The following is a 21124-nucleotide window of genomic DNA, read 5'->3' as shown; positions in this document are numbered from 1 at the left end:
TTTTGCATAACAATTAACTTTTATGTTTTTCAAGAGGGCTGTTCCCTTTACTGCTTCCTCACTCTGGGCCAAATTCTCTCCCGGTCCCAACCACGAGGCTCCGCTGCCTCCAGCCACGCTCCGGCAATTTACCCAAACTGAGCCTTTTACCCTTTGTTTTAACCCTGCCTTTGTCTGAAGGTCACACCGGCTCAGAGGGAGATGTTTCAAAAGCATCGAGGACTTGGCTGGCTCTAATCCCTGGCTTCAAGGGAAGCAGAGGAAGTTAATGCAGCATGCTTTCAAAAACCCTTCCCGGAGTCCACATTATCTTAAAATGCAGCATGTTGGAGCGGCTAAAAGCAGAGGTGGGGCGGCTCCGGCTGCCGCTGCGGGAGCCGAACAGACCAGTTTAATTAGTAAGGCTGAGCTGAGATAGAAAGCTTTCATCTTTGGATACAGCAAAGAGGACGCAGAAGAGGCAAATGATTTAAAAGGTGCCCGTCGCCCTGGGCTGGCTTTCACTGGGTACCACTCCCTTTTGTTACTCGGTTCCTTTTGCTCCGGTGAATTCAGTTGCTCACAATGGTTTGCTTATTTTATTTGAAAAAGTAGGGGGGAAAACTACTCCTCTGTACCAGTCTGTGGCCAGGTTAGATCAGACGGAGCAGCAGCTCCCAGGCTCTCTACAGCCTATTTCGTCAAAGCTGCCCAAAATCGCCGTCTTGGGGACAGCGAGGCAGCAAGCGACAGCCCCGGGCAGCTGGAGCTCAGCGGGAAAGTCATCGCCACAGGTTTTATTCCAGGACAGAACAGTACCAGGCACCGTTTGAACAGTCTCCATTCACCACCCGTATATCTGGGTCACATATGGTACTACTCCAGCACGGAGCAGCTACGTAACCCGCTGAAGTGGCGCTCGCTGTCCCAGATGGTATTTACGGGTTTAGACACTCGTTTTCATTTTACAAAGTATATATGCTCGCGTATAAAGTCAGCAGGTTTTGATCTCTTGGCAGCAAAGCTGGGCACTCTTTGCATCATGGCACTTCCAAGCACCCACAAGGAAGAGAGGAGCACGCTCCCGGCGTGCCACCAGCCCACCCCAGCCCCGGCCCCGTGTGCGGTGCAGGGCTGGCACGGCCGACCGGCCCCGTGTCACCTGGGGCGCAGGGAGATGTCACAGCCGAACCGCCCCTATGGATGTTGCGGATGTACGTAAAGCTTTCATTGCAACCCCTCGCACTCAGAACAACTTAACCAATTTGATACTGTTGTACAACGTAAAGTCCAGAGCACGTTTCAGGAAGGCGCTCGGTAAGGCTCGTAACGTTTACAGGGGCTGTCTATCAGCATCACCCAAAGTCACCCTCCTGCACGTGGAAGGTGACACCCAGCTTCGCAGCAGGCTGGTAATTCGGTTCAGCCCTAATGAACTTCAGACTTTGATGATGTCCACCCAGCAGATCAAAGCAAACGGCCAAGAGGCTGGAATGAAACCAGGCTACCCAGCGTCCTCAGGCTCTGGCGCCAGCAAAACCTTCATGGCTGTGGCAAAGAGCACAAGCCTGCCCTTACTGCACCGCGTGGTGTACTATACACGTGAGTAAGAATTTAAGCAAAGGTGTTGCTATTTTTCAAACAGAAATACAAAACAATCCAAGCATTTAGTTTTACTAAGAAAAGCTTCACACAGAAGAGGAAAAAAAAAATCTTTTTTTCCTTGGAACCACCTTAGGACAGTTGTTTCTCCAGAGCAAGATGAGGCAAGCCACACAAGAAGCTATAAATTATTCTTTTCAGAAAGCACCTGTATGGCCATTTTTATCTGAGACATGAGGAAGGAGAGGCCTCAGACACACAGTATTTTCAGTGAAATATCTCAAGAGTACTTTGAGCTAGAAACGAATATACAAGCTTCCCTCCAGCAACAGATTGCTTTCTAATTCACAGAATGCAAATGCAAATGCTGTTCTTGGCACTTAACCAAACTATTGCACAACACATTTGTTTCTAGAGTAGCAGCATTTAATACAGTAGCAATAAAAGGGAAGATAATACCTGGCATCCACCTGTATTTGCTTAGTTTTGTTATTTCTGCATATGATGCTACGAAGATGCTAAACTGAAGGCAAAACTCAACCCTGCAGAGATCTCAGGCTGCCTATCCTGGAAATAATGAATAGGGAGGAAATTTAACAAATGTTCCCGTGATGTCCAAGCCTTCCAGCACTAGGGTCATCTTAGGGGTCATTTTGTACAATGAGGTTACCCAATATAAATGCGATTTAGCTAGGAGACAAAACAGTTAAATTTTTAAAAATGCTACCAAAGCCAGTGATTCAAAGTGTCTTCCACTTCAAAACATTTTGGCTCAGGATCAACAGGAAGACAATTAATGTGCACTAACAGCACAGAGAGCCTGTTCTCCCTGATTCCGTTCTGACATGTATTAAAACACACGTTCGGACACAAGGGCCGGGCTCTCCTGCGAGCCTCGCGTCCAGGAACGTGTGGGGAGGAGAGCCAGGACGGTGGCGGGGAGCCCTCCCACCCCCACTTTCTACCAACCAGCCATGGCTGCTGCTGCCAAACGAAGACGTTTAGGAGGGAAAAAAACCCAAAACAAACCCAAACGATCCACATCTTTCCTTGGCCAGAATGACTCCAACGAAAACCAGCACACACTTCAAAACATGAAATCGCAAGTGAGGGTCAGTATCTTGGCTCTCAACAAGAAGTAAGGGGAGATGCTGTCAGTTTTCCCGACATCTCCATCTGTTCCCACCCGGATCTGCCGATGTGGCTCACCAGGAAGGCTGGGAGCACTCGGAAACCTGCCCAGGGCAGCCCGGCCCCTCCTGCAGCCCCTGCAGCGATCCGGCGGGCACGGAGGGGAAAGCATCTCCTTCCCCAGGCAGGACCCCCTGCTCGGGCAGCCGACACTTTGGCCCCCTCCTTTCAACGGGTAAAAGCTCCTTCCTTCACTTACATTTCAAACCAGTGAAGTGTATCAGGTTTTAAAGGCAAGGGTCACCTTAATTAAGCTGCGGGTACCACTTTTCCCCCTGGAAACGAGCCCAATTCTCCCGCACGGGTTTCAGCCAACGTCTCCGTCAGTAGACCCTTTCCCCGTACAATGATGGTGAAACACCAGGGATTACCGACTTGCTATCACCTCGCCCAAATTACATCTTATCAAAGAAGCACTGAAGTACATAATACAGTTACTCAAAGAACAATTTGCTGGTGCCAGAGACAGTATTTTACATATGCCACTGAATTTATGGCTTCAGACTAAATACTGTCAGTGAGCACTGATCTAATAAATTTTCCTCCTTTGGGTTTTTTCTTTCTTCCTCCTACTACTTTTAGACCCGAGTCACACGCCAACATATAGCTGGAATTAATGACAGGCTAAGCAGCTCCTAAAGGAAGGAACGTCCGAGCAGGAGCCCTGCGGCAGTCGCTGCCCCACCAAACCAGCTCGTGCTTCCCCGGCACGCGCGGGAGATGCCACGGTGGGGCCCATCCGCTGGATGTCACCGGCTCTCCCACCTTTAAGCAAGCCCAGAGCAGTGATCTATAATAACGAATATAATAAATAAATAATAAATGCACCATATAAATAATATAAATAAGAACTATAACATATATAACATAGTAATAGAACGGTAATATTATATATAATATCTATTATAATATATGATAATATTATGTGTGTGCATACATATATAAAAAGCCACTTTTTCACAGGGATTCATTCAGAGGGTCTTGCTTTGAGGCCAACTTTTGGGCAAGGCCGGATCCTGGTTTACCGATTTGGTGTGAAGCGAGCTGGGTGCTGCTATACGGAACAGCAGCCGCCGTCCTCACATTCGCACCAAAAGCCCGCAGCAGGCACTCTGCGCTGTTACACAGTGAAATAAAGAAATACACGTTATTTTCAGGTACCGGAAACCTCGGCAGAGCCATGAGCTCGACAGGGACAGCGACCGTGCTCGCAGGACTGAGAACTTCTCAGCTCTCAGTACCAAAGGGGGAAACACGTTCTGGGGTTTTTGCAAGAGTAAGGCCCAGAACAGATCAAACCCTGGATTTTGCACAATCCCGTTGGCACCAAGGACGCAGCCAACGGGGCTCGGAGTGAATTTAAGAGGACCTTGCTCCCACCTCACCTCCGGGAGGGCCGCGGGGTGCAGCCACGCCAGGGCTGCCCAGCGGCCGGAGGCAGCAGACGCAGGCACAGGGCTGCGGCCCCCCGCGCGCCGGCGGGGCTCGGACCGTGCCTTTACCTGCAGGGACACACCGCAGGGTGGGGGGAAGAGCAGCCACGGGGACAGCAGAAACACCACCGGGTTCTTTCAAACAATGTACATGACATAACATATATTTTATATATATTTTTAATATCTATATGCAAATATACATCTGCAGAATATAAATATATTCTACATTGCTTAAAAATTAAAACCATTTGGTGCTTGTGTTCACCACATGAACCCGACCTTTGGAATCTTTGAGGTCTGTCTCACAACAGGCACCCTGGGAACTGAATCCCCCCATTTCGGGTGACAACGCGACAGGGGTTCCCCAGCCCGAGGAGGTGCCGGCCGCCGTGCGTTGCTCAGTGTAACCGCTGCTCCCGCTGCACGGCGCAGGACAGGCGAGCTCACCTCCCACGCTTTATCTGTTGGTTCATTATAAACATAGTGCCGAGATCTTTATCGATCTATTTATCCAGATTTATATAAATACAATAGCCTTATTTACCTAGAAAGGATGTGGTGTAGACTAGTAAGCAAATATTTGATGAGCATTATCTGAACCTTAAATGTTATTACTAATAAAAATGTCAGCTTGAAAATCAATTAAATCCCATGGAACCAGATTCTCAGCAGAGATGAATCAGTTTATTTCTGCAGAAGTCAATGAAGTTAAACTAATTTACACAGCTGCTAATCCCATCCAGATTTCTGAACAGCAATAAATAGTCTATTCTTTCCTTTATTTAAACAAAAATGCCTAACTTGTTTGAAAAGAAAAAGGCCTTGCCGTAATAGCTACTGAGCTTTTTGCCTAAATGAGATGCTCTCTTTTTTTTTTTTTAAACCAACAAGCCCAAACTGTTTTCTGAATTCTTTGCCTTATATAATACCAACTGCACTTGACACAACCGTAATGAAATCAATGACAAAAAGGCAAAAACGCATCCTATTTTGGTCTCTGATCGATTTCCCTTTCTTCTCAGAAATTCCCACTTATGCCTCTGAACTAACGCAATACCGTAAGTTTTCGGCGATCGCTCGTTCCGTTCCGCCCGGCACCGCGCAGCGGCAGAAGACAGGCAGGTCGTGCTCGGGGCACCGTGTTGGTGGCCCCAGGTTGCTGCAGGGCTGGGGCTCGGTTTTCTTCGTGGGAAGCTTTCGCGGTAAAACGTGAAGATGCGCTTTTTGTCAAGCAGCCCCCTTCTAACTAATTTTGGGACTCGGAGATGGGAGCCGTGGCTAAAGGAGTCTCTTCCGCAAGGACCGCGTTGGGTTAGCCAGCGCGGCCGAGGAAGGCAGATGGGTTCTGCAGGGAAGGAGTCTGACAAAGAATATTTCATGTCACTAATTAAATCTAACTAAATCTCCCAAATTTTACGGCCCCGTGAGGTCTACCGCACAGGTATTTCGTGCCTATTTTACTAGCCTGAATTACAAACACTGACAATGGGATTTAAGAGGACAAATGCTGAACGCTGCCCCACTCGTGACGAACTAGCGCCCACCCCGACAGAAGACATTAATTCCGGAGAGATCGCAGAGCCCAGGCGGGCAGGTTTGCTGCTGTGAAGCATCACTGTTGTTTGCCCTTCCTGGCCGCTGTTTTATTTCTTAATGCTCGTGCCTGGGGGGGTGCCAGCCCCACGGCTGGGCAGAGCCCCGCTTTGAGCTGTGGGTAGAGCAGAGCCTAACGCTGCCCACCATGGGGCACAACCCCCCCGGCATCCAGCGTTACACCCAGCCCCACACCCGTATTAATCCCATTCTCCGATTCCTCAACGTGTATTTCCTTCCCGGTTTCAATACTTTATAGAAATGTCGATGTACCGTACCATAAATATTTAATTACAGGTAGCTAATGAAAACACTGAAGTTAATAAAAAACTGAAGGTAGCATGCACAAAATATAGCAAAGAATATTTTCACATAAGTGAAAAACTAAGACAGCGTTTACTCTAGGTAAAATGTTTAATGCCTGCTTAACTAAACTCATTCAGGTTAATTAAATCTCAGACAATTGTTTGTTTCCTATTTGTTACAGAACGCATTGCAAAGCATCTTCCTCCACTGCTATGTATTCAGCAATTATAAATATGTTTTGATAATTTTTTTGTCTCTCGTCAGATTTTTTGTTTTAGTCTTTCTAAACTCTTGCAAAATACAGGGGGGAGAAGTTAAGTGCCTCCATGTACACCTTGCAGAAGCCAAGATACTGGTCTCGGCGTAAAAGGAAAAGAATGTAAGTACAAAGTTTTAAGGTCAGTGAGAGACCGCAGCATTTTTCCAAGCAAATCCGCCCCTTCCCCGTGGGACTGGTGGCCGCCGGGCACGGCTGCGGCCAAGAGCGGGCACCGGCTGTAAAGCCGACCTCGTACGATTCGTGCGTTTGCGAAACTTGCTGGACAAGGGATTTAGCTGTATAAAACGAGCAAATAAAACCCAATGTCTCAGTGCATGGAAGAGTCTCCAGCAGAAATTATTCCCTGTGAACAGCCAATTCCACGGTTACCTGCGGGAAAGAAGGCGACTGACACCTGCCTCCCACGCGCCCGCTGCTCCAGGCGAGTCCCACTGCCTCCAGAAGCCCCTGCGCTTCTCCCGTCCTTAACAACCATTTCTCTCCCTCTAAACCGATTTAGTCACAATGGCATTTTCTTCAAAATCTAAATTCATCCCAACAGTTATGGAAATTCAGTCACAGTGTTTGCTAACTAGAAGATCCAAGAAGAAACTAAATATAAACAACAGTGACACTGTCTAGATTTTTAATCCAAACTTCGTGAAATTCAGAAATTTAGTTATGAGCGTAAGACGTGGAAAATAAATTAGGTCACGCAACTTTTCTTCGCTCCATTTGACAGTCAAAGAAGCCATTAGAAAATCTGTGGCAAGATATTATCATGAGAGCGATCTCACGATGCTTATCAGCACAGATTTAATTCTCTCTCTCGTCCAGAGCCTGCTTCTGCCGATCATCGCGACGGTGAGGACCCGGCCCCGCAGGAGGATTTCCCCGCTCCAAGGATTGCTTGCTACGCACAGCCCAACGGTCTTCAAGGCCAACTAACGTCAGTGCTCTTTCGGTAAAGCCCCGGCTGACGACAGAATTAAGGCCAGCCGCGTTGTTTTATAGCAGAGCATCAAGTTTTGGTGAAACATCACGGTGTCAGCGCCAGGATGGAGCCTCGGGTCTGCCCTGCCGCGCTCACCCCGCACCCGGCTCCAGCCTCCGTGAAAGGTTCATTATTGTCTTTTTTTAAAACAGACGTAAGAAACTGGGAGGTTTTATTTGACAGTCAAGAAGTTCAGGATGGGTCTAATTGTGAGAAAGAGTAATTAGGCATTAGCAGTCAAGTTTAAGGGGGGCAGATGGGGATTCCATCCCATTCATCACACCTGTGTGTTACCTCCACTGGGGAAACAGGAGCTTTGAACCGAGCTTAAACTCTTCGGTGGGCTACAGTACAAGTTAGTAACGGCTCATAAGATGAGGTGGCGCATATTATTCGTGATCTTTAAACTACTATCATAATATGAAGCAATTATCAACACACACAGAACTAGAATAATTAGCACATCATTACTAATAAAACAGGGTCATCAAATAAAAGATACACGATAATTGTATTACGTAACCATACAGTTGAAAAGGCACAGAAAATATATGGAAAATTAGCGAAGACCGAGAAATGATTAGGCTGACTGGACCTACGATGATGTAATTGCAGTAAAACAAAGCAAATGTCACCGTCCTTCCCCGGAGGCAGCAGAAAGTCGCTATCTGTAATTGGACTCTGCGTTACGGACGAGCTGGCCTGTGATCTCCATTATCCACTCTCCGGCACGACCTGCTCCTCTCGGAGCCCATCGTGCAGCAAATGCACATGGAAAATGAATCGATGAGGAAATTAATAATTACCAGCTTCTAAGCAAATTCCCTGAACATGCAATTATTTCACCCTGAAATGCTCCTGAGCGATCAAAGACAAGATGGAGAACAAAGCAGTTAGCGAAAATTGTGCAATCAAGTAATTATTTATACTGTAATTGGCACTCAGGAAACCCCCCCCATCTGCAGGATGAGATAGGCAGGGTGGCGACTCCAGGGCTAGTGACCACCAGCACGTGAGCCTGGCTACCGAGCCGCAAACCCGGGTCCCTCCGCCCTGCTCATACGTTTGCTCCTCCACGCAGATCGTGCCACATCCCGGTCGCTGTGCTCAGCAGGGAGCAGCGAGGTGGAGCCAGCGGGAGCCGGGCTGGGATCAGCTGTCGTCACCGCAGCACGGGGCAGAAAGGATCGCTGCCACCTTGGGTACGCTCCGCTGAAGGCTCTTCGGAAAGGAGACTCCACAAAAATCACTCCCGAGTGCGGGAAGCAGGAGCGGCGGGCGGGTGGGTTTCCCTGCAGCCCTCGTGGGGCTGTACCCCAAAATCAGCTCCTGGGCAGCGGGCGGATGCTGCCGGGTGCCCACAGACCGGGGGGGCAGCTCGATGAGCTCGCCACGGGCACTAGGCACGGTCCTTAGCTCCTGACCGCCTGCACCCCCCGGGACACCCTCCCCGGGCTGGCAAACCCCGGCTCAGAGCCGGTTCTCCGCATCCAGCCCTGCTGCCCGCTGAGGGTCTCTATCCAAAGGTGTCCAGTATCCGCTGAAAGTGTAATTCAGGCCTCAAGCTTTGCTCCCTTCTAGGATGGACAAAAAGCGTGGGGCGAGCTAAGAAACATCTATACATCCTGCACGGCTACGCTGCTCTTGGGACGGTCCCAGCCAGAGAGGGCACAGTGAGGCGACACAGGGTGCCCTGTCCTGGGAGCTGCCTCCCAGCCCAGCCTGACAGCCCCGGCTCGAGTGCCCGGGCTGCACCCCAGATGGCTTGGAGCACCCAAAGTGAGTACAGCCTGGCCGTGCCTGCTCTCCTTGAAACGGGGGAGAAGAGAAAAGGAAAAAAAGAAAAAAAAAAAAGAAAGAATTCACCTTTACTATACAGGTTTGCATCTGCTGAGCATCTGCATCTCCCCACCTACACCGGTTATTGCATTGTCATCTCCTGCCACCTTGCCAAGCAAGGGCTTCCAGAGAACGTACAGCTTTGAAGCAGCTCAGAGGCTGATTGCCGTATCGCTTGTCAGCGCGCCGAGAGTGGGTTCTCAGCACAACCTCCCATTTCCGGTTCCTTAGCTCCTGGTTCTCAGTGCTCGAGTATTTGTAAATGACCATCTTGGTTTCCCTCCAAAAAACTTGGAGTTCAAGCAAACCAGGAGTTTGGAGGCCCTGGGCAATGCTGATAAGTCTCTCAAACCCCCAGCAGCAGAGAGCACACTGCTGACAGAACTTAAATGCGGCTCTTAAAGTACTTCTGATTTTACCTGTGAAATATAAATCCGTACCAACACGTACGTGGATACAAGCAAGCACCTCTCTGGTGTAAAACAGGTGGGTGGATGAAAGCAAGAAATGAATGCAGAGCACAAATCCCAGCTCCGGCTCTGCCTAAAAGGCTGCTGTTATCTGATGTGGTCAGCTTGTCAAGCCACTCGTGCATCTCCTCCTTCCCCCGGCTTCCTGGTGCAGCCTCCAGCCGAGAGCGTCCCCCCGCTCGCCATCCGCCCCAGCGGCACACGCCAGCCTTGGGCGCTGCTCGTCTTCCCCCGGCGCCTCCAGCCCCTCTCGCACGCTCTTTCTTGCGGCGAAAAGGGAGATAACGTGGAGGCAGTAGACGTAGAGCGGAGCAAGGGGAGGTGCCGACAACTGCCACAGCATGAAACCGGGCTGGCAGAGTTATAAAGGCGCTGCGTTTTCCTCAGGAAAAGCACCCGGACATCCCGGGAGGAACCGAAGGTGTGGTGCTGGGGAAGGACACCGGCTCGCGGGGGATCTGCTGCCTCCACTGACAGGGCTGTAAAAAAGGAGCAATTGCATTTGGCCTGTGGAAACCCCTGCTGCCCCCCCAGGTCCCCCATCCTTCCTTCTTTCCCTAAAACCAGCTTTTTTGCCCTGCAAGCAGGAAGGTATTAGCATCCATAAAAATGGGAACAGCAAAAGGCTGGTGGAAACTGGGAGATACACAACTGCAGACATGCGGGAAATGCCTCCACATGCACAACTGCAGCGTTCAAAGCACCTAGTCCAGGAGTCGGATAAATCACAGGCTGAAAGATGATCTCGGGGAAAGGACTTCACGGAGGAAAGGCAGCCAGGAAGGATGGCGCGGCACGGTCGGGCTCCTGGCACAGCGGACGTAACGACCGCAGGAGCAGCAGCATCGTAACGCAGCCCTCGTCCCGCAGCAAGGGACTTCGAGCCGAGGAGCCGAGAATCCCACCACGTGCATATACCTACATTATCCTGGGATGAATTACACTTGACAAAGTGCATTTCTACATGTCTTCGGCTTCATTCAGCCCTCACACGTACATCCCAGCATTCCCACAACCTACAGTGCTTCCCATGGGCAACACAGCCCATGTATCATTCATGCTCCTCATGTATATCGCACCAGTTTCCACAAGCAGGCACAAGAACAAAATCACCCCATTTAAAGAGAAAATAAGTTTCAGAAAAATCTGTTCCCATTTTAGGGCTAGATCACCCTGCCCCTGTTTGGGGTCATGGTTTAAGGTGCTGAAAAACCCGAGCAGAGGAGAGAACTGCAGGGCTGGATGGTATGCATGCAGAAAGTGAGCTGAAAATTTTAGAGGCATTCATACAAGTCAGTTGACGTCCTCAAAGCCTTTCTAAGCGTAAGGTCTACTGTGCTGCTTGTGGCTCTGCTAGAGTAACAGCTAACGGGCATTGTGCTTGGTTTTTTGTTTTGGGTTTGGTTTTTTTTAGATCCATTTCTCCTGAACACTTGTTTGGGTTATAGATGCAAATAAAAACAGAAATGAAAGGAAAAATCGTTCCCTGACTGTGAAACAGAGGACGCGTTCACCTTGACCTGGACTTGTCAAGCTTGCGAGCTGACGCGTAGCACAAGGTCCCCAGCCTCTCCCTGGGGACACCACGCAGGGACCCAGCCCCACGGCGGTGCCCAGCCCCGGGGACGAGGGGCCCCGCGCCCGTCCACCCCCGGACGCCCACCGCCCACAGCCCCAGCACACCTGCAAAGCCACTCGCGCAAGGACCACGCCGCGCCCACAGCGCGATGACGGAGGGAGCGACGGACGCGGCTGCGGCAGCTCAGGCTACCGGGCACAGACCACGACCAAGGCACGTCTGCGGCAGGTGATGAGAACAGCGCAACCCTACGACAGCCCGTGGAAAGCCAATTACAGAAAGGCTGGGGCATTATTAAAAACCCTTCTAGAACAAATCCTTCCTCCGTATTTTCTGCAGTCAAAACCAGACCACACGCCACATTTCACGGACGTACGCTGCGTGTTTCCCACCAGCCGTTATCGCACCGCAAACCCTTCACGCGGGGGGGGACAGCAACACATTGGCACTTCCAGGGCTGCCGGTCAAGCGCAGAAGCATCAGCAACGGTGGCTGTGACCGGCCTCTCTGACCCGCTGTCCGCTCCGGGAAGCAATGGGACTGAAAAATAACTACATAACCCCCAGCAGCAAAACGAAACGCATGTGCATCAGCTCTCGGCAACGTCCCTTCATGTCCTCTGCGTGCAGCTGTTTGCAGCCAGAGGAAACGGCGCTGGTAACAACCGCTACAAACAGGAGATTTCTTCTTCCTCCAAGACAAACCCCACTTTCACACCCACTTTCCCAACAGCCGAGGGGGAACGGCGACGAATTAAAAGCCGGTGACTGACGCTGCAGATCTCGATACAGGCGTGCAGCTGCAGGAACTGAGGCAGAGGGAAGACACACAAACACTTTAATTGGAAGGTGCTAGGGAGTTGTCAGCACTATCAACAGAAAGGCAATTGCTGCTTAAAAATTAATCTTTTTTTTTGTTACCCTATTGTTATTCCCTTTTTAATGTCAGGATGAGCAAACCAGGAGATTACCGAGCAATGTTCACCCCGAAGGAAAAGGCAGTTTACGTGCAGATGCGGGCACGGCTCACGGCGCTCAGCCCGGCGGTGCCCAGACCGAAGCTCTGCCGCCTCGTTCGTTTTTATCATTTTCCAGCACGACTCTACTTCCCCATCGCCACCAGCCCGGCCGCCCGCTGTGAAGGGAGCAGCATCCCCATCACCCCACGCACCTTTCGGCTGCTTCTCCACCGTCCTCGTTTTCTCCAAGGCCATTAACAGCACTGCTTACAGATGTGGTGGTCTCAATCATGAGGTGCCCTTTCATTCACTTCCACCCCAAACCATCAGCTCAGTCCCGGCCACCTCGCTCTGCTGGAGCCTCTCCTGACCCTGGCGAGGAGACAGGTCTGGCGTCCCTTCCGAATCGGGGATTTGGATAGCTCTCCTCTCCGCTCCCCTAAACTCCCTGTATTTACATTAAATCGGGGGGTCCTGCAGCCTGTCGTTTGGAGAATCCTCTTCAACGCCTTCGGCAGTTTTCTGTGCAGCTCTCAAACTGCCTCAGTTGTCTTTGCTTCTCATTAGTTTCCGCGTAATTTCATCCACCAACACACCTTTAACTAACAGTTCTGTGCTGCCGATCCAGAGGCACCGTTCAGCTCCGGCCATGCTTCTCCTTCAGTTCCAACCCCCGTTGCAGTCTCCCTCGCCCCAGCCCGGAGGGGGTCTGTCCTCCAGGTCTCGTGAGCACCAAGGACATCACTCACCACATTCACCATGCGCTTTTCTCCATCACTGCGGCCAACATCTTGTCATACGAGTAACTCAGCCTCGTAGCGTGGGACCATCCTCAGCTCGGGGGTCCCCACAGCCTGACTGTGCCCGCACCTCGCCAGCTCCTCACCCCAACGATTAAAGATGCAATCTCTCTCCCTCTCCTATTTCCATGTAAACAAAGCCCTCATCTCCGTAATCGCAAAACTCTTCTCTCTGGCTGTTCTGCCTTCCTGCCATTCACACGTTACCTGGGAAAGGTCATCCCGCCGGGGTGTCCCTTCAGCCACGGCGCCCTGCAAACCCTTCCTCTGCCTCCTCTTCCTCACGACCGTAAGTGGCTGCTTTCCCTACCTCTCGCCTGAAACGGGGTTCACGGTTGTCCTCCTGGAGACCCCGGCAGGAGGCTGAAGGGTGACCTCTGCGAGGAACAGCATCTCGGACTGACACCCCAAAGCAGCGACCCACCGCGGAAAAGGGTCCCCAGCCCACGTGCCTCCCCGTGAATACCCAGCCTGCCGACCTTCGGCAGCTTGGCCCCGGGGACCATCAGCCAAGTTATCCCATAATTCTGGTTGTCACTATTCACAGGAAGCAGAGAGAATCCCAGGCTCTACGAGAACTCCTTCACACTCATGAAAACCTGCGCGCGTGTGTAAGGGGGGGTTGTCTTCACATTTATCCCATGCAAGTGAAAGGACGACCCAGCTTGGGCCTCTTTAGCTAACCATACATTCAGAGACCAGCACCCAAAGATAAAAATTGTGTTCTTTGTGCAGCAGAGAAGGCTGACGCAGAATGAACAGTGAGGTCAGAAAACACAGGAGGAGATCATAAGCGCTGGATGGCTAAGGAGACCAGGGAGGAGAAGGAAGGAGAACAGAGAACGGCATAAAGGGATTCATGAATGATGTCTGTTTCTTGCAAAAATTACAAAAAATAATAATAATGGAAAAATCACTTCCAACGCTGACTGTTTATGGACTCCATGCTGTAAACAGGCTCATAAACGCGCCAGATGCCTTTTCCTCTGCTGTCCCCGCTCATTAGGAAGCCGCAGCCCCCCGGGAACAGCACTGCCATAAGTGATGAGAGAACATATTGCCTGGCGCCAGCATTCACCTTTCTCCAAGATGGAAATGGTCGCAGGCATTTTGATTGTTAGGGTGAGAAAACCGTTAATGATGTGTTGATGAGCATGAAGTTAATTTTCCAATACATTTCCTACAAACTGTTTCTTCAGGAATTTCCCTCAGAGCCCAGAAAACAGCTTTAAACAGCTACTGTTAAATATTGACTGCTGCTCTGGGATCATTACAGAAAATGTGTTCGGGCAGTATTTTCCAGGGCAGGCCGAGGGGGGCTGGATGATTTCTGTCACGAGAAATGTCTTTTCTACCCAGGCAAGGAGGAGGGGGAAGTGGGGCAGACCGACTGGTCACTGCTTGTTTGTTGTTGGGATTTTCCTTCCCCAGAAATACCAAATAAAGCCCAAGTACGGCAGTTTTCTAAGCTGGGTCAAGCGGAAAGTGCAAATGCAACAGCAAAATGGAAATATCCTCCACTGCACCACAGGAGAAAGCAAAAGCAAGTCAACTGGGAGGGGGGGACAGATACATGTGGAGGTGATGCTGGGACCAAAAAGCTTGCAGGAGAAGGAAAAGAAGACAGCTGCTGCTTGGCTTTCAGGGGCCTTTCATGGCAGTAGAGCTCAACGTCTTAAATTTCAGCTTTCCCTTATATGTTTAAAAAAAAAATTAAAAATAATTAAAAAAAAAAATCTAAGGCATCAAACAGACCTAGAAACCAAGATGCTGCACAAAGCGGCTGGAGGTGTGTGCTCTGATGCCTGGAGCAGGGGGAAGGGGCTGCCCCCCCGGGCGAGCGTGGAGAACCTTGCTGCTCCCGGGAAGGCGCGAGCACCGAACGCTCCGAACGCTCCCGGCGCCGCCACAGCCCTGTCTGGAAGAGCCGGGGCACCGATCGATGCTCGCTGCATTCGCCTCCGCTGCGAGCAAGTACGATTGGAGCAAATGTAACGGGAAATGCTTAAGCAGCACTTAAAAAGGAACATAAGAAATGTAGTCTGAGAGGATGAGAAATTGAATTTTAAGCCCATAAGCAATGCACGACCGGATCCGTGACGCAGCCCTCCTCAGCTCGCGGAGGCTTGCCCGTCCTCCCCTGCGCTGCGGTGGGTGGGCGCAGGCGGATGGCGATGCTCAAGGGGAGGGTGCTGAGCTGGTGTTGTGCCAGCACCCCAAAGGGGGACTGTTTCTAGGAATTTCTATGAATTCCCGACATCAAAAGACGTTTCCAGTATCCGTACAGAATATGGGGGTCTGAGCAGGGAGAAGAATGGAGCCAAGCAACACACTGCCAGCGTAAAGCAGATGTTCTCCGCTCAGATCCCAGCACCCACAGAAGACAAGGACTTTGCCTTTCTGTCTCTTTCTAAATGAGAAAGCACCAGCTCAGCAATAAAACCCACGGACAAATAGCTCGAGAATAACACAGTTTTCCAGCGTAATTTGTACTATACGCTGCAGCTAACATGCATCATGGTGAGGGATTGCCGATTCCCTGATTTTCCAGGCTTCTTAAGCCCATAATGAAGAGCACGTGTCAGGGATTTCATTGCCCGCAGCCAGTGACAGAAGCTATTCTTCCTCGCTGGCTAAGAAGGTAAAAAACCACAGTTATGCATTTCTGCAGTGTATGTCACAGGAAAATACAGATCTTCGCTGTAAACGAAGGCCCGTGGAGCAGTACATCAGTTCGAAACCCAGCAGCAGGAAGAAAATGGCTCGATCCATCACGGTACAAGAGGAGGTTAGCGGTGTCGGTCTCCTGGGCCCAGCCACGGAGGAAGGGAGGGACCGGTCACTGCCGTCTGGCACGTCACAGCCCGAGAGGCAGATGTGGGGCCAGACCCGGCTTGTGCTTGCCTCGCCACGGCCACCAGACATCGGACGTCAGCACCGCGCAGCGCCGGTTCCCAGCGCCGCTGCCCCGCGCAGCCCAGGCCCTGCAGAGCTGCTGCCTGGCCGCCAGCCGCGCGGGCCTGAGAGGTCGCTGCGCTTTCACACGCGAGAAACTCTGCGCTTCTCTTCACACCCTGCAACTTCTTCCCTTTTCCCGAGGCTCCCACCCACTGACGTATAAAATTCCTTTTCCGCCATTTACAGTTTATGATCTGACTTTAAATTTTCCCCAACACGGAAATATTTGCAATAAAGGGCGGGGTGGAGACAAGGAACCCATGAACGTTATGAGCTGAAATGCTTCTTTATTTCTCTTTTTCAAATACAGCTACCAGCCAGAGTACGTTCTGTCCTTGTGTATCACTCCAAATCGCTTGGCTGTGACATTTTTCGTGCAATACAAACAGTACACGGAGGAGTAGGGAAGAACCAGATTCATTTTGTACTTTGGATACAACTTTGTTTAGATGATTATCTGTCCAACACCACTATCTTGTTTTTTTAAAACTTAAAACATGGAAAAACAGCCCAGTTTTTCCTTTAAAATTAGAATTCACTGCTGATACACAGTCAGCAGTAAAACAGCTTAGTTTTGCTCATCATCATCAAGAAGCATTTGAGTGACAGAGTCAAGTTAAAAAGCCCTGATTAGCGCATGAAATGACATAAAAGACCCAAACAAAAGCAGAGCTTCAGATCCCTCAAACACAAACATCCCAAACAAATAAAACCTTGGTGTTGGACAAGCTTGTTTGTGGGATATCAAACTCCTGAGAGAAAAGGATCCCCCTCATCTTTTGGCGAAGCGTCAGATGTTAGCCGTACACCAGCCATTAACAAAACCCGCCATGACCAATTAAGACGGGAGCAATCCCGCGCTGCCCTCTCTCCCTTCAGCCTGTCTAAAGCTGAATAATGCACACAATTCCAACTATTTGTGAATAGAGTCAACGCACTTGTGTTCCTTCTGATGACGCAGGGGACCCTTCGCATGCCATGCCCAGAACCGATGGAAACATCTGTGAAGCTTCCACATTTAGCAAATCCATGCTAAAAGCTGGCTGATCTTTAGTCTCCTTTTGACATCCACGTTCCGCGCACGTGCTGCGGGAACGCGCTGCCTCCAGCCAAGGAGCCGGATGAGCACGGCGCGAGAACTCAGAGCACCCAGGTTATGAACCGTTCCTGCGCAGGAACGCACGCAGCCGAGCCAGGCCCGCTGACCGCCCGGCGGCGATTCACAACGTAGAGCTTTGAGCAAACCACGAGCAACGAGCTTGTAAACCACCAGTTGCATCTGTGGCCCCTGGGGTGTGCCAGACGCTGCTCCGCAAGGAGCAATGTAAACGCTTCCATCTACGCCTCCATCTATCGCTCGCTTGCACCGAGGTCCAGGGGACTCGTTTGCCGCCAGCTTGGCACGGAGTCTGTCAGCGAGCAGGCGGCAGGGGACACGGGGGCGAGGACAGAACACCCCCGGCGTTATTCAGCCACGGGCTCGAGCAAGCACGCATCTCCTTTCGGAAGATTACCAAGGGGACTCTGTGTGCCACCGCCAGACCAAGAAAATTGCCTCGCCAGAACACTGGGGCTGGCTGCGAGAAGCGAGGATGGAGCGTGTGCTGCTCTCCCAGATGCTCTGCAGACGCTGGCTGTCCCTCACGGCTTCACCCCACCGTGCTCGCATGGGACCCGGGGCGGCAGCCCCAGCAGGACGCAGCCCACGAGGGACCGCTCGGCCCCGGCTCTGCGGCCAGGCTGGCTCTGCCGCCGACCCTCCGGCCACGCACCCGGAGCCCTGCTCAGCCCGCGCTTCAGGCAGGACTTTCCCCAAAATATATTGGTCCTAAATTCCTGGCATACCTCAATATCATTAGCATCCTTCAAACGACACTGTCTTAAAAACAAGATGCAACATTTTCAGACAAAACTGTCGTATTCTGAGTTGACAGTCTAAGGACCGGAAGAAAGCAGGACAAAAAAAGAAACATGTTTCTTAGTGTAGTGGACAGCTTTGCCATCAGGGCACCGACTCACGCCGCTTGGGAAGGCACTCGCACGCGCTCCCCTGCTCCAGGTTACTTAACAGGGAAAGCCGAGCCTAAGGGGAAGCAGGTAAATAAATGCAGCGATGGGTAAAAAAGGAAAAAAAGAGAGAGAGAGCACGCGGGGTGAAAAAGCACCATTTGCTCCCCTCGAGTCTTTCTGAAGGAACTTCATAAGCACAGCAGAGCAAGAGGAAAAAAAAAAAAGCCTCATTCAGTTTTAAAGATATTTAAAGCCTGTTGTGCCTAATGGATTATCATACGTTAAAATAAACCAGATCAGATGCGTTCAGCTGAACTGCATCCCACAACACCAAGAGCTTTTAGAGCTGGCCTCAGAACACATCCATTAAAAATCCATCAAATAATTACCATCGATTTGGTTGGGGGTAGAGCTTTAACCTCACACTGCATAATTTGGGGGAAAATTTGAAAATCTAGCTGTAGCTTCTTACTTATTAAGGGCATTTTAATAGCCTGTTCTGCTGCCTCACACGCTCCCACTTGTATTTCCCAGAACTGATGAGTCCGGATCCACATGGACAGAGCTCAAGTGCTTTGCCTTTGCTCCTCACGTGCATATTTTTATGTTGATGACATCCAAACGGGACAAAACGAGGACCTGATGCCATCAGGTATGCTTTATTATGAATTCCAGCTGGGCCATTGCATTCCACTAGTCCAGATCCACGCCAGGAGCTTTTGTCTCACCAAAGATGAGTCTGACACCATGACATCCCCACGATGGGACAGAGGTCTGGGTGACGCTGGGATGCAGCCTCCGGCACAGCACCGCACCCCATCCTGCCCCTCTTGCTCCCCAAAAGGCCGCCCAGCCCCATGCGGAGCTGCCTCCCATGTGCTGCTAAACGGCACTGGTTTTATGGAGACCTTTAACATGGTCCCATTTTTAATTCCAGCATGTGGATCAAATAATTGTTTGGATTTTAATATTGAGTCTACGTTTTAGTGATTTGCATTTAAATGTGTTGTCAGAGAACTTCCAGAAATCTTTAATAAGAAGACCGATTTGCATTTTAATGCGCACTTAGAGAATTTAAAGAAATCTTTTCATGTGAATAGTGTTATCTGAGTAACGTTCACATTCGAGGGGGAACGAGAGCTGCTGAATTGCTAAGTACAATTCTAACAAAACTACTTTTTTTGAGACAGCCCAGCCTGGTTGGACTTTGTTTAGGGTAAAAGAGCCCTTCCTGATGGCACGGCTCACAGGAGAGCTGGGAGGGCGGTGGTGAGACCTGGGCTGGCGCAGAGAAGGCTGCGGAGCAAATCACCGGGGGCTCAGCCCTCCGCACCACTTGGGCGAAGCCGGAGCCATGCAGAGGGACCCTGGGCTCTAGCGGGCCGTTTGCTGGAGCTCGCTATGGCTTCATAAATAATTCAGCTGGGTAATGTCTCACTTGAGCCATCCTGCAAGTTAAGGAATCAGCAGCTTGTCTTCTACACCAAAAGTGAGGCTAGACAAAAGCCTGATTTCTTTCCTGTTCTCCTCAATAAAATGAATGTTTTAACCTCCTTGTGACGCTCCCTTTTTAGCGCACGTTGCGGTATCTAAGCCGTACTGCTGCATTTATGCCTTGAGGTTACAGGGCATCCCTCCTCTCCTCTAATCAATCCAGTGTCAGGTTATTGGGACGGGGAAGCAGAGAGGCGGGTTAGAGCTTCTGAGAACAAGAAATAGAAGAACTCTTCACAAAAGGTAAAACCAAAGACAAGCTAAGACAAAAAAGGGGGAGAAGCCCCCTGACAAAGGCCAGCCCCCCAGCCAGAAGCAGAGCCCTCCCCTCCATCGCAGCCCGCTGCCTGGCCAAGCCCCCCCAGACCGCCAGCACCGACCGGTCCTGCAGCCGCCGAGGTAACCGCAGTGCCCAAGAGGCTGGGGGACCAGCTGGTGGCAGCACAGATGTTTTGACATCCCCAGCTGACATTTTTCTATAAATCAGTAGAAATCACCTGTCCTCATTATGTTAATCATTACTAACAGCATGGTTAAGTGCTAGGGAAAGAATCTGTGCTTCTGGTTATCAGCTTTATCCTCAGCTCAGCCCTAAGCAGAGCAAACTCTAAGCTGATGTGAAAACAAGTTCTTTCTTTCATCCATAACAGCAGCAGAGAAATGCTCCTCCAGCTTGGGCTTTCTTATGAAGGAGTTGAACATGCCTGCAGATTATCCTAACAGAAAATTAGGCTTCTACGCTACTCAGGTTCTTTATGTTCTCACACAAGCACCAACTATATTCAACACACAGAGTAACTCAGCTGATCATCTAGTTAAGTCATGCACTTAAGTTCAAGTTTTAAATTAGCTTATGTATTTCTAGATTATGAGAACAGACACAGGATCTAGTCACCACAAAAAAACCCAGCAACCAAACACAACCACCCAACCCCAAACAAAAGCCCTCAAGTTAGGTTCACCTTTAAAATAAACCAGTCCAAAAATTGATGCATAAATACTCCAAGCAGCTGAGAAGCCCCTGTCCCACCCACAGCTCCAGCCCTGCCTCCAGCCCCCACCTCCCCAGCACCCTGCCCCGGAGCTCAGCGCCTGCAGGTAAACGTGCTCGACCTCAACCCACAGCTGTGCCCAACGCAAAACCTTGGGCTACAAGCGGCAGCAGGGGCTGTTTCCGATAAATAGATGAGACGGGCTCATCACTAGCAACAAGTGGAGGAACTCAGAGACCATCACAAGATTAAAATCAGCTCTTTTAGCCCCCAGAAGTTACTTGCAGCTACGGCAATGCCAGTGGAACACAGCAACGCTGTCCTGCTGCTAAACAAACGCAAGGCTGAGGCATTTATCAAAAATAAATGACTTCTGGAAACAAAGACACTTATTTTTAGCAGACGACTCATTCCCTGAGAAGGCTCCGTTCGGTTCACATCACTTCACCGTGCCCAGCGACTCGGGTTGTTCCACCGACCCCTCGGCGGCTGCTGGCACTGACCGCTGCTGCGGTGCCTGTGGCACGGCCAACGCTGCGAGGGCGAACTCGCTCCGGGCTGAAAGCGGAACCGAAGAGCCCAGATCCAGCCTCCCCTCCCAGCCTGAGGTCTGTCCCTATGCTGTGCGCAGCAGAGATATCGGGAACCCAACCGTAGGCGAACA

At 50.7% G+C, this 21124-nt stretch overlaps 1 protein-coding gene across 2 annotated transcripts in view; it reads right to left on the bottom strand.

Annotated features, from left to right (window-relative positions):
* The window catches only part of KCTD16 (potassium channel tetramerization domain containing 16), a 73340-nt gene that overhangs the window by 32508 nt on the left and 19708 nt on the right, over nucleotides 1-21124 (bottom strand). The gene's annotated exons all lie outside the window — the stretch shown is intronic.

Source organism: Balearica regulorum, chromosome 14, assembly GCF_011004875.1.
Source record: "Balearica regulorum gibbericeps isolate bBalReg1 chromosome 14, bBalReg1.pri, whole genome shotgun sequence".
Classification (NCBI taxonomy): domain Eukaryota; kingdom Metazoa; phylum Chordata; class Aves; order Gruiformes; family Gruidae; genus Balearica; species Balearica regulorum.
This window is presented reverse-complemented; position numbering and strand designations above follow the sequence as displayed.